The 12,533-nt window shown below is 52.1% G+C and overlaps 1 long non-coding RNA gene across 1 annotated transcript; it reads left to right on the forward strand.

The window, feature by feature from the left end:
* Positions 1-1,159: 1,159 nt before the first annotated feature.
* Positions 1,160-4,221, forward strand: LOC140724224 (uncharacterized). The gene is made up of 2 exons (XR_012098069.1): positions 1,160-1,274; positions 4,011-4,221. It is a non-coding gene; the product is annotated as an uncharacterized lncRNA (long non-coding RNA).
* Positions 4,222-12,533: the final 8,312 nt, after the last annotated feature.

A 12,533-nucleotide genomic window follows, 5' to 3' on the forward strand; every position in this document is an offset into this window, starting at 1 on the left:
AGTTCTGGTCGCCTCACTACAGGAAGGATGTGGAAACCATAGAAAGGGAGCAGAGGAGATTTACAAGGATGTTGCCTAGAATGGGGAGCATGCCTTATGAGAATAGGTTGATCTTTTCTCCTTGGAGCGACGGAGGATGAGAGGTGACCTGATAGAGTTGTACAAGATGATTAGAGGCATTGATCGTGTGGATAGTCAGAGGCTTGTCCCCAGGGCTGAAATGGCCAGCACTAGAGGGCACAGTTTTAAAAGGTGCTTGGAAGTAGGTACAGAGGAGATGTCGGGGGTAAGTTTTTTTACGCAGAGGGTGGTGAGTGCGTGGAATGGGCTGCCGGCGGTGGAGGTGGAGGCGGAAACGGTAGGGTCTTTCCGGATACTCCTGGATGGCTACATGGAGCTTAGAGAAATAGAGGGCTGTGGGAAAGCCGAGGTAGTTCTGAGGTCGCGTCATGGTCACACAGGGAGAGTCAAGGGTCAGCGGGACATCGGTGCACAAGGGTTGGGCGCGCACACACACAGATTCACACACATCGTGCATGGCGGATGATGTTGAAGGCAGATTTAACTCAGATGACAGGTCTCGGCGCACAGATTTAGGACTCGGACTGTTAACAGTGTCGGGAGACAGAGGGGCCTCCGTGCACAATGCAGGGAACGCACTGAATTGTGGAGAGTTTCGAGCGTCTGGGGTGGGGGGGACACCGGTGCGCGTGTCGGACAAAGGCCGCGAACGGTGAGGTCGTGTCGAGGAACGGAGGGACCTCAGCGTGCAAGGGTAGGGGGCACACACCCGCCGACCCGGGAAACTCTGGCGACGTTCTGGTCAATGCCGGGAGTCAACGGGAGCGTCTAGTCCGCTCCCTCTGAGAGACGCATCGAACTCTAATCTCTCTCCTCTCTCCGCCGCGCCGCTCACTCACAAACACCACATAGGAATCAGCCGTGTGTTGTCAGTCTGTCTCCTGAACGTCTGTGGAACGGGAACAGAATGTGCCGACCCGTCTCCGCCTTGTGGAGTGAACAAGGACGGGCACCGCCCTCCGGAGCACCTCTTTCCCAGCGCCCCGAGTCTCTGACCGTGTCATTGATGACGTGTCCAGTGACATCTCACCACATAAATACGCCGGCCGTCTCGGGGGGCAGCTTATTCCAGCGTGAACAGGCGCTCCTGAACGATCTGCATCCTCGGGCAACTTCCAACATGACTCCTTCCGTGAAAACCTTCGCCCTCCTCTCCATCCTGTTGGTGCTCGCTTACTGCGTGGCTCTCAACAGTAAGTTCTTGCCTCAATTTTAGCTTCTCGCGTGTCGGGACCCTCGCTCCGGGCAGCGAGGGTATGGGGGAGGTGGAGAGGGTCTGTGGGCCCGGGAGCTGTGGCGGTTCAGAGAAAGATAATGGGAGAATAGGACTTATTAAGTATACCGCAGTAGACGGCCTCTGAAAGAGGTGGCTCAAAAGATCGGGGAGGGATTAATAACCATAGGTCTCGCACTGTCAGTATAAGCATATAACAATTACAGCACGGAAACAGGACATCTCGGCCCTTCTAGTCCATGCCGAACGCTTACTGTCTCCTAGACCCACCAAACTGCACTCAGCCCATAACCCTCCATTCCTTTCCTGTCCATATACCTATCCAATTTTACTTTAAATGACAATACCGAACCTGCCTCTACCGCTTCTACTGGAAGCTCGTTCCACACAGCTACCACTCTCGGAATAAAGAAGTTCCCCTTCGTGTTACCCTAAAGTTTTGCCCCCATAACTCTCAACTCATGTCCTCTTGTTTGAATCTCCCCTACCCTCAGCGGAATAAGCCAATCCACGTCAACTCTACCCATCCCCCACATAATTTTAAATACCTCGATCAAGTGCCCCCTCAACCTTCAACGCTCTAAAGAGACATTTATATCAGCCCTGTCCCAGGAGAGGTTAGACGGAGGTAAAACGAAGCATAGTGGAGCTCAGGAAAGTAAGGGAGACGAAGCACATCTAGTGTTGTCAAGGAACGGAATTTTGAACCATGCCCATAAGATACCCCTAGATGAACATTTTGGAGTGAGGAAGGAGGTTATGGAGCCACAGAGCCGAGATGAGAAACAGATGGGGCAGCTAGAAGGTCCAGGGTTGGACACTGGTAGCTTGAAAGAGCTGTTTGCAGTTGAAGAATTTAAGTCTGTTCCCGATGATATGAGGGCAGTTCTAGAATGAAAAGGATGCCGCTACCTTGAGGGAGTCTGCTGGGTTAGCAGACGAGGTTGTTGTAACCCGCAAGGTTGTGATTACTCCGGAGGGGAGTTGCCCATAGAGTAGCTGGGAGGATCAGGGGAACTTGGAATTTGAAAGAGGGACTGGTATTAAAGCCTAGGAGACGCAGATGTCCCGTTTGCTTGTGTTCAGGATGTGAAGGATGTGGATGCACAGGGTAGTGAACCTTGCGTTGAAACTCAGAAAGGGTCTGAGGGATCTGATTTTGGTTAAAAAGGAATGCAGTCCTTTTGGGTCAGATGGACTTGGTTCAGTGAAGAAAGGGTTAACCTTGGCACCTGTAGAAAGTGAGGATTCTCAGCCACTTGTGTTAGAAGTTAATGAGGAGATGAAAGCTGGTGAGATGAATATTATTGAAGAAAAAGGGTAAAGTATTGTTCCTAGACTTCTGAATAAAGAAAACTGAAGGTCGGTTTGGTTTCAGAACTGTTGATCAAAGTGAAGGGACCGTTAACTGAACAATGGCTTGTTAACAAGGTGCCTGCGAGTCAATTACAGTTTGTTTTGAAATTTAAGGATAAACAACTTGCTGATGTTGTTCAAGTTTGTGATTTGGAGAGACAGAACCTGAAGTGTTGTTTTGACCAAGAGGGATCACCTGCAGATGTTATAAACGGGAGACTAATAGAAATAAAGATCCTGAAGGTAAAATTAATGACCTGCTTGAAAATTGATGAGCGGTGTGGAAGTTCAGCAAATGGGCTGAGTTTGGAAAACATTGGTGATAAGCCAGCACCTGTGAAGGGAGTCAGTGAAGGACTAATCTGGGCTGGTCAGCCAGCTAACCACGTGAGGGTTAAGTGGAAAAGGGGCAAGGGTTGACCAAATGCCACTTTGACTGACAGGATCTGGTTTTGCAGGAATTTGATTTTGTGTGTGTGTGACAAAGCCTGTGAATAATAAAGACCACATCAGAGTAGATTGACTGAATGTTAAGTTTAAAAGCGAAATGGAGATTAGCATTTATGCCTCGGATGGTAGGCTATTGAGAGGGTATTCGAGGGGGGTGTACAGGATGATGAGGGTATAGACTGGGTAAATCAGAGCTGGAGGGGAATTTTCTTCACTCAGAGGGCCGACAGATTGAGGGAAGGGTCGCCGACGCCAGCACTCCGTGCCGGCCTGATTTGGAAGTTTGAGGGACATTTGTATCGGTACACGGTTGGCAGGGGTCTGGAGGGCAATTGTCTCGGGGCAGATCGACGGAAGCAGGCGCGTTAAGTGGTTCGGCACGGACTGTGTGGGCCGAAGGGCCTGTTTTGTTTTTTACTTTATGACTCTCTCACCTCCTCTCGTCCCCTCCCGATCTTACCCCCACACTCTCGCTCACTCACTCCTCTCGTCCCCTCCCAGTCCTATCCCTCCACTCGCTCTCTCTCACTCACTCCTCTCGTCCCCTCCCAGTCCTACCCCCCACTCGCTCTCTCTCACTCACTCCTCTCGTCCCCTACCAGTCCTACCCCTCCACTCACTCTCTCTCTCACTCACTCCTCTCGGCACACTTCATTGCTCCCTCTCTCCCCCTCTCCCCAACGTCTCCTCCATCTTACAGCCCACTCCTCGCTGCCCCTCATTGTCCCTCTCCCTCCCTTTTCCTGACTCCCACAAGCCATCCCGCGCTCTCCCCCGTTCCCTCGTCCTCTTTCCGCACCCTCCCGCCCACTCAGTTCCTCTCACTATATCTCTCTATCTCTCTGTCTCTGTCTCTCTCCCACTCACTAACTCTCTCCATCTCTCCCAGCGGCCAGTTCGGCGCAATGTAGTGACATTGGAGGAAAGTGTGCTGCGGAATGCCCCGCGCACATCAGCACGGCTTACTGCCCCGGATCCGGTCTCTACTGCTGTGTTTAGCCCCCCGAGGAGTCTCCGGCGCCCTGCTCTCTCAGACGGTTCCAGAGAGATCCCCGGCCTCCCGAAAAGTTACCCGGAAATAAAGTAGTGCTGATGAACAGTCTCAGCCGGATCGTCGACTGTTTATTCCACTCCACGGGCTCCGGCTGACCTGCCGAGTGGGCGGAGAGGGATGGGGTGGGGTTAGGGTGGGGTGCGCATTGGAGGCAGGAGGGTTCCGTTACTGGGAGGGCGGAATCGGGACAGAAGGGGGTTCCGCGGGAGTTGCCCCCCTCGCTGCTATAACTGACCTGGATGAGGAAGTGGAGGGATGGGTTTGTAAGTTTGCTGATTACACTAAGGTTGGAGGTGTTGTGGATAGCGAGGAGGGCTCTCAGAGGTTACAACGGGACATCGATAGGATGCAAAACTGGGCTGAGAAGTGGCAGATGGAGTTCAACCCAGAGAACTCCATCTGGTGTTCATTTTGGTAGGTCAGATATGATGGCAGAATATAGTATTAATGGTAAGACTCTTGTCAGTGTGGAGGATCAGAGGGATCTTGGGGTCCGAGTCCATAGGACGCTCAAAGCAGCTGCGCAGGTTGACTCTGTGTTTAAGAAGGCGTACGGTGTGTTGGCCTTCATCGATCGTGGGATTGAGTTTAGGAGCCGAGAGGTAATGTTACAGCTATATAGGACCCTGGTCAGACCCCACTTGGAGTACTGTGCTGAGTTCTGGTCGCCTCACTACAGGAAGGATGTGGAAACCATAGAAAGGGAGCAGAGGAGATTTACAAGTATTTTGCCTGGATTGTGGAGCATGCCTTGTGAGAATAGGTTGGGTGAACTTGGCCTTTTCTCCGTGGAGCGGCGGAGCGTGAGAGGTGACCTGATAGAGGTGTACAAGATGATGAGAGGCATTGATCGTGTGGATAGTCAGAGGCTTGTCCCCAGGGCTGAAATACTCAGCACTAGAGGGCACAGTTTTAAAAGGTGCTTGGAAGTAGGTACAGAGGAGATGTCGGGGGTAAGTTTTTTTTACGCAGAGGGTGGTGAGTGCGTGGAATGGGCTGCCGGGGGCAGAGGTGGAGGCGGAAACGGTAGGGTCTTTCAGGAGACTCCTGGATGGCTACATGGAGCTTAGCGAATTAGAGGGCTGTGGGAATGCCGAGGTAGTTCTGAGGTCGCGTCATGGTCACACAGGGAGTGTCAAGGGTCAGCGGGGCATCGGTGCACAAGGGTAGGGCGCACACACACACACAGATTCACACACATCGTGCATGGCGGATGATGTTGAAGGCAGATTTAACTCAGATGACAGGTTTCGGCGCACAGAGTTGGGACTCGGACTGTTAACAGAGTCGGGAGACAGAGGGGCCTCCGTGCACAATGTAGGGAACGCACTGAATTGTGGAGAGTTTCGAGCGTCGGGGGTGGGGGGGACACCGGTGCGCAAGTGTCGGACAAACGCTGCGAACGGTGGGGTCGTGTCGATGAACGGAGGGACCTCAGCGTGCAAGGGTAGGGGGCACACACCCGCCGACCCGGGAAAGTCAGGAGACGTTCTGGGCAATGCCCGGAGTCAACGGGAGCCTCTCGTCCGCTCCCTCAGAGAGACGCGTCGAACTCTAATCTCTCTCCTCTCTCCGCCCCCCCGCTCACTCACAGACACAACATAGAAACATAGAAAATAGGTGCAGGAGTTGGCCATTCGGCCCTTCGAGCTTGCACCGCCATTCAGTATGATCATGGCTGATCATCCAACTCAGAACCCTGTATTTGCTTTCTCTCCATACCCCCGGATCCCTTTAGCCACAAGGGCCATATCTAACTCCTGCGTAAATATAGCCAATGAACCGGTCTCAACTGTTTCCTGTGGCAGAGAATTCCACAGATTCACCACTCTCTGTGTGAAGAGGTTTTTCCTCATCTCTGTCCTAAAAGGCTTCCTCTTTATACTTAAACTGTGACTCCCTCGTTCTGGACTTCCCCAACATCGGATACAATCTTCCTGCATCTAGCCTGTCCAATCCCTTTAGAATTTTGTACGCTTCAATAAGATCCCCTCAATCTTCTAAATTCCAGTGAGTATAAGCCTAGTCGATCCAGTCTTTCTTCATATGAAAGTCCTGCCATCCCAGAAATCTATCTGGTTAACCTTCTTTGTACTCCCTCTATGGCAAGAATGTCTTTCCTCAGATTAGGGGAACAAAACTGCACACGGTACTCTAGGTGCGGTCTCACCAAGGCCTTGTACAACTGCAGTAGAACCTCCCTGCTCCTGTACTCAAATCCTTTTGCTATGAATGCCAACATACCATTTGTCTTTTTCACCGCCTGCTGTACCTGCATGCCCACCTTCAATGACTGGTGTACAATGACACCCAGGTCTCGTTGCATCTCCCCTTTTCCTAATCAGCCACCGTTCAGATAATAATCTGTTTTCCTGTTCTTGCAACCAAAGTGGATAACCTCACATTTATCCACATTAAATTGCATCTGCCATGAATTTGCCCACTCACCTGACCTATCCAAGTCACCCTGCATCCTCTTAGCATCCTCCTCACAGCTAACACCGCCGCCCAGCTTCGTTTCATCCGCAAACTTGGAGATACTGCATTTAATTCCCTCGTCTAAATCATTAATATATACTGTAAACAACTGGGGTCCCAGCACTGCTCCTTGCAGTACCCCACTAGTCACTACCTGCCATTCTGAAAAGGTCCTGTTTACTCCCACTCTTTGCTTCCTGTCTGCCAACCAATTCTCTATCCACATCAATACAATACCCCCAGTACCGTGTGCTTTAAGTTTGCACACTAATCTCCTGGGTGGGACCTTGTCAAAAGCCTTATGAAAATCTAAATGTACCACATTCACTGGCTCTCCCCTATCCACGCTACTAGTTACATCTTCAAAAAAATTCTATAAGATTCGTCAGACATAATTTTCCTTTCACAAATCCATGCTGAATTTGTCCGATGATTTCACCTCTTTCCAAATGCGCTGTTATCACTCTGGCATTTTCCCTACCACTGATGTCAGGCTAACCGGTCTATAATTCCCCGGTTTCTCTCTCCCTCCTTTTTTAAAAAGTGAGGTTACATTAGCCACCCTCCAAACCTCAGGAACTAATCCAGAATCTAAGGAGTTTTGAAAAATTATCACTAATGCATCCACTATTTCTTGGGCTACTTCCTTAAGCACTCTGGGATGCAGACCTTCTGGCCCTGGGGATTTATCTGCTTTTAATCCCTTCAATTTACCTAACACCACTTCCCTACTAACATGTATTTCCCTCAGTTCCTCCATCTCACTAGACCCTCGGTCGCTTACTATTTCCGGAAGATTATTTATGTCCTCCTTAGTGAAGACAGAACCAAAGTAGTTATTCAATTGGTCTGCCATGTCTTTGTTCACTGTGATCAATTCATCTGTTTCTGACTGTAAAGGACCTACATTTGTCTTGACCAATCTTTTACTTTTCAGATATCTATAAAAGCTTTTACAGTCAGTTTTTATGTTCCCTGCCAGCTTTCTCTCATAATCTTTTTTCCCTTTCTTAATTAAGCCCTTTGTCCTCCTCTGCTGGACTCTGAATTTCTCCCAGTCCTCAGGCGTGCCGCTTTTTCTGGCTAATTTACATGTTTCTTCTTTGGACTTGATACTATCCCTAATTTCCCTTGTCAGCCAACGGGTGCACCACCTTCCCTGGTTTATTCTTTTGCCAAACTGGGATGAACTATTGTTGTAGTTCTTCCATGCGATCTTTAAGTGCTTGCCATTGCATATCCACCGTCAACCCTTTAAGTATCATTTGCCAGTCTATCTTCGCTAATCCACGTCTCATCCCTTCAAAGTTACCCTTCTTTAAGTTCAGAACCTTTGTTTCTGAATTAACTATGTCACTCTACATCGTAATGTAGAATTCCACCATATTATGGTCACTCTTACCGAAGGGGCCTCGCACGACAAGATTGGTAACTAACCCTTCCCCATTACTCAATACCCAATCTAGAATGGCCTGCTCTCTAGTTGGTTCCTCGACATGCTGGGACAGAAAACCATCCCGCATACATCCCAAAAATTCCTCTTCCTCAGCACCCTTACCAATTTGTTTCAACCAATCTACATGTAGATTGAAGTTACCCATTATAACTACTGTTATAATGGAATCAGCCGTGCGTTGTCAGCCTGTCTCCTGAACGTCTGTGGAACCGGAACAGAATGTGCCGACCCGTCTCCGGCTTGTGGAGTGAACAAGGACGGGCACCGCCCTCCAGAGCACCTCCTTCCCAGCGCCCCGAGTCTCTGACCGTGTCATTGATGACGTGTCCAGTGACATCTCACCACATAAATACGCCGGCCGTCTCGGGGGGAGCTTATTCCTGCGTGAACAGGCGCTCCTGAACGATCTGCATCCTCGGGCAACTTCCAACATGACTCCTTCGGTGAAAACCTTCGCCCTCCTCTCCATCCTGTTGGTGCTCGCTTACGCTGAATAGTAAGTTCTTGCCTCAATTTTGGCTTCTCGCGTGTCGGGACCCTCGCTCCGGGCAGCGGGGGGAGGGGGAGGTGGAGAGGGTCTGGGGGCCCGGGAGCTGTGGCGGGTCAGAGAAAGATAATGGGACGATTGGACTTTTTAATTACGCCGCAGTAGACGGCCTCTGAAAGAGGTGGCTGAGAAGATCAGGGAGGGATCAGTAACCAATTAGTAACCGATCAGGGAACTACCAATTTCTGCTTTGAGTATTCACACGGCATTGGCCTCCACATCCGCCTGTGGCACCGCGTTCGTCAGATTCACTATCCTCTGCCGAAAGGAAATTCCTCCTTTTTTTCTGAAGGGTCCTCCCTCAGTTTCGAGGCTGGGCCCCCCTAGTTTTGCAGATTCACCCTATCGCGTCCTTTTCAGTCGGTTTCAATGCGAGACACCCCACCCTCCCCCCTCCCATATTCTTCTAAATCCCAGTGAGTCCGGGCTCAAAGCTGCCAAACGCTCCTCATCTGTTAACCCGTTCATTCCCGGAATCTTCCCCGTGAACCTGCTCTGCACTCTCTCCAATGACGACCCATCTCCTGCCTCTGAATTCCCTTCATTCAAATGCGATACTGGTACATCCAATTTACGCTTCACCCTCTCAGACTGCAGTGTGAATTCAATCCTATTCTGATCGCCGATCCCTAAGGATTCCTTTACCTTAACTCCCGAATGAAATCCGGATTATGACACAAAACCACAACACAGAAGCAGGTCAGATTGTATAAATGTCACCTTTATTCCTTGGAAGGTAAGAGATTGAGAGGGTATTTGAGAGGGGTGTACAGGATGATGAGGGTATAGACTGGGTAAATGTGAGCTGGAGGGAATTTTCTTCACTCAGAGGGCCGACAGATTGAGGGAAAGGTCGCCGGCGCCAGCACTCCGTGCCAGACTGATTTGGAAGTTTGAGGGACATTTGTATCGGTACACGGTTGGCAGGGGTTTGGAGGGTGATGGTCCCGGGGCAGATCGACGGAAGCAGGCGTGTTAAATGGTTCAGCATAGACTGTGTGGGCCGAAGTGCCTGTGTTGTGTCGTACTTTCCTTTATGACTCTATCACCCTCTCTCGTCCCCTCCCGATCGTCCCCTCACTCACTCACTCCTCTCGTCCCCTCCGAGTCCTACCACCCACACTCTCTTACTCACTCTCTCCTCTCGTCCCCTCCCAGTCCTAAAGCCCACTCTCTCCCTCTCTCTCTCTCTCTCTCTCACTCCACATTCCCTCCCAGTCATACCCCCACACTCCCTCTCTCTAACACACACTCCTCTCGTCCCCACCCAGTTCTACAACCCACTCTCTCTATCTCTCTGTCCACTCGTCTCCTCCAGTCCTACCCCCGCTATTTCTCTCTCACTCACTCCACTCATCCTTACCCAGTCCTACTCCAACTCTCTCAATCACTCACTCCTGTTGTCCAATCCCAGTCCAACCCCCACACTCTCTCTCACTCACTCCTCTGGTCCTCTACCAGTCCTACCCCCCACTCTCATTCTCACTCACTCATCTCGTCCCCTTCCAGTCCTACCCCCACTCTCACTCTCTCACTCCACTAGTCCCCTCCAGTCCTACCGCACACTATCTCTCTCTCACTCCTCTCATCCCCTCCCAGTCATACCCCCACTCTCTCTCTCACTCCACTCGTCCCCTGCAGTCCTACCCCCACTCTTTCTCTTTCACTCACTCAACTTATACTGTCCCAGTCCTACCCCCACTCACTCACTCACTCACTCCTCTCGTCTCCTCCCAGTCCTACCCCCACACTCTCTCTCACTCACTCCTCTAGTCCCCTCCGAGTCCTACCCCTCACTCTCTCTCTCTCACTCATTCCTCTCGTCCACCCCAAGTCCTACCCCCACTCTCTCTCTCCCTCACACACTCCTCTCATCACCTCCCAGTGCTATCCCCCACTCTCTGACACTCACACACTCCTCTCATCCCCTCCCAGGCATACCCCAACACTCTCTCCTCTCGTCCCTTCCCAGTCCTACCCTGCACTCTCTCTCTCCCTCACACCACTCCTCCCCTCCAGTCCTATCCCCAATATTTTTCTCTCACTCTCCCCTCTCGTCCCTTCCCAGTCCTACTCCCCACACTCTGTCACTCACTCCTCTTGTCCCCTCCCAGTCCAACCCCCCACCCTGCCACACACTCCCTCGACTCTCTCTTTCACTCACTCCTCTCGTCCCCACCCAGTCCTACCGCCCACTCTCTCTCGCACTCACTCCTGTCGGCAGACTATATTGCTTCCTCTCTCCCCTACTTCCCTCCTACCTCTGACTACCCACTCCACCACCCCCTCATTCTCCCTCTCCCTCCTTCCCTTTCCCTGACTCCCACAATCCATCCCGTGCTCGCCCCCTTTCCCTCGTCCTCTTTCCTCACCCTGCCTCCCACTCACAGTTCCCCTCTCTCTCTCTCTCTCTCTCTCTCTCTCTCTCTCTCTCTCTCTCTCTCTCTCTCTCTCTGTCCCACTCACGAACTCTCTCCATCTCTCCCAGTTCCCGTCCCAGAGACTTGTACAGCCATCCATTGATATGTAGATTCATTGGAGGAAAGTGTGCTGTGGAATGCCCCGGGCGCTCCATCCCCGCTCGCTGCCACGGATCCGGTCTCCGCTGCTGTGTTTAGACCCCCGAGGAGTCTCCGGCGCCCTGCTCTCTCAGACGGTTCCAGAGAGACCCCCGGCCTCCCGGAAAGTTACCCGGAAATAAAGCAGTACTGCTGAACAGTCTCAGCAGGATCGTCGACTTTTTATTTCCACTCCACGGGCTCCGCCTGACCTGCCGAGTGGGCGGAGAGGGATCGGGTGGGTTAGGGAGGGGTGCGCATTGGAGGGAGGAGGGTTCCGTTACTGGGAGGGCGGAATCGGGACAAAAGGGGGTTCCGCGGGATTTGCCCCCCTCGCTGCCAGGGGTTGTCGGCGGGAATAGCCTGGAAAGGCGGGGAGGGGGCCAGCGGCAGACGGGAGGGGAGTGAGGGGTGAAGGAGTGTGGAGGGAATTCCGGGGGTGATGATGGAGGAGAGGACGGGGAGAGGGGAGGAAGGAGGAGGGATGAGGGGTGATTTAGTTGACGGACAGAGGTCACCGGCATTCCACCCACCCCAAGTGGGTTGTGAATTACACCCTTCCCTCTCCGCTCGACTCCTCGCTCTATCCTTACCACCCCTCTACTTCCTCCCCCCTTCTCCATCTCCATCCCTCTCTACCCATCTTCTCTCCCTTTTCTCTCCTTCTCCTCCCTTCCTCGCTCGTCTCTTTCTCCACTCTTCTTTCAACCGCCCCGCTCCCCCTCTCTTTCTTTCTCACCCGTCACTCTTCCACCCCATTCATTCCCTTTCAACCCTCTCTTTCGAACTCTCTCATTCTCTCCCCTGATTCCCCTTTCGCTTTACCCCCCTGTCTACCCCTCTACATCTCTCCCCTCCAGCAAATCAATCTTCCGTCACACCCCTCCCCTTATCCCTCTCATCATCTCCCCTCTAATCCTTCCCCTTTCTGCCACACCCTTTGCCCTTCATCCCCTCTCTTCTACGTTAACCCATCTCTCTCTATCCACTCTCCCTCCTTTTCCACTCTCCCCTTTCCCTCTGTCCATCTCTCCCGCTCCACTCTCCCTCCTTCCCCACGCTCCCGTTTCCTTCTGCCTACCTCTCCACTCCCACTCCTTCCCCACTCTCCCCTTTCCCTTCGTCCATCTCTCCCTCTGCACTCCCTCCTTCCCCACTCTCCCCTTTCCCTTCGTCCATCTGTCCCTCTCCACTCTCCCTCCTTCCCCACTCTCCCCTTTCCCTCTGTCCATCTCTCCCTCTCCACTCTCCCTCCTTCCCTACTTTCCCCTTTCCCTCTCTCCATCTCTCACTCTCCACTCTCCCTCCTTCCCCTCTCT

The sequence above is a fragment of the Hemitrygon akajei genome, unplaced genomic scaffold, assembly GCF_048418815.1.
Source record: "Hemitrygon akajei unplaced genomic scaffold, sHemAka1.3 Scf000174, whole genome shotgun sequence".
Taxonomy (NCBI): Eukaryota; Metazoa; Chordata; class Chondrichthyes; order Myliobatiformes; family Dasyatidae; genus Hemitrygon; species Hemitrygon akajei.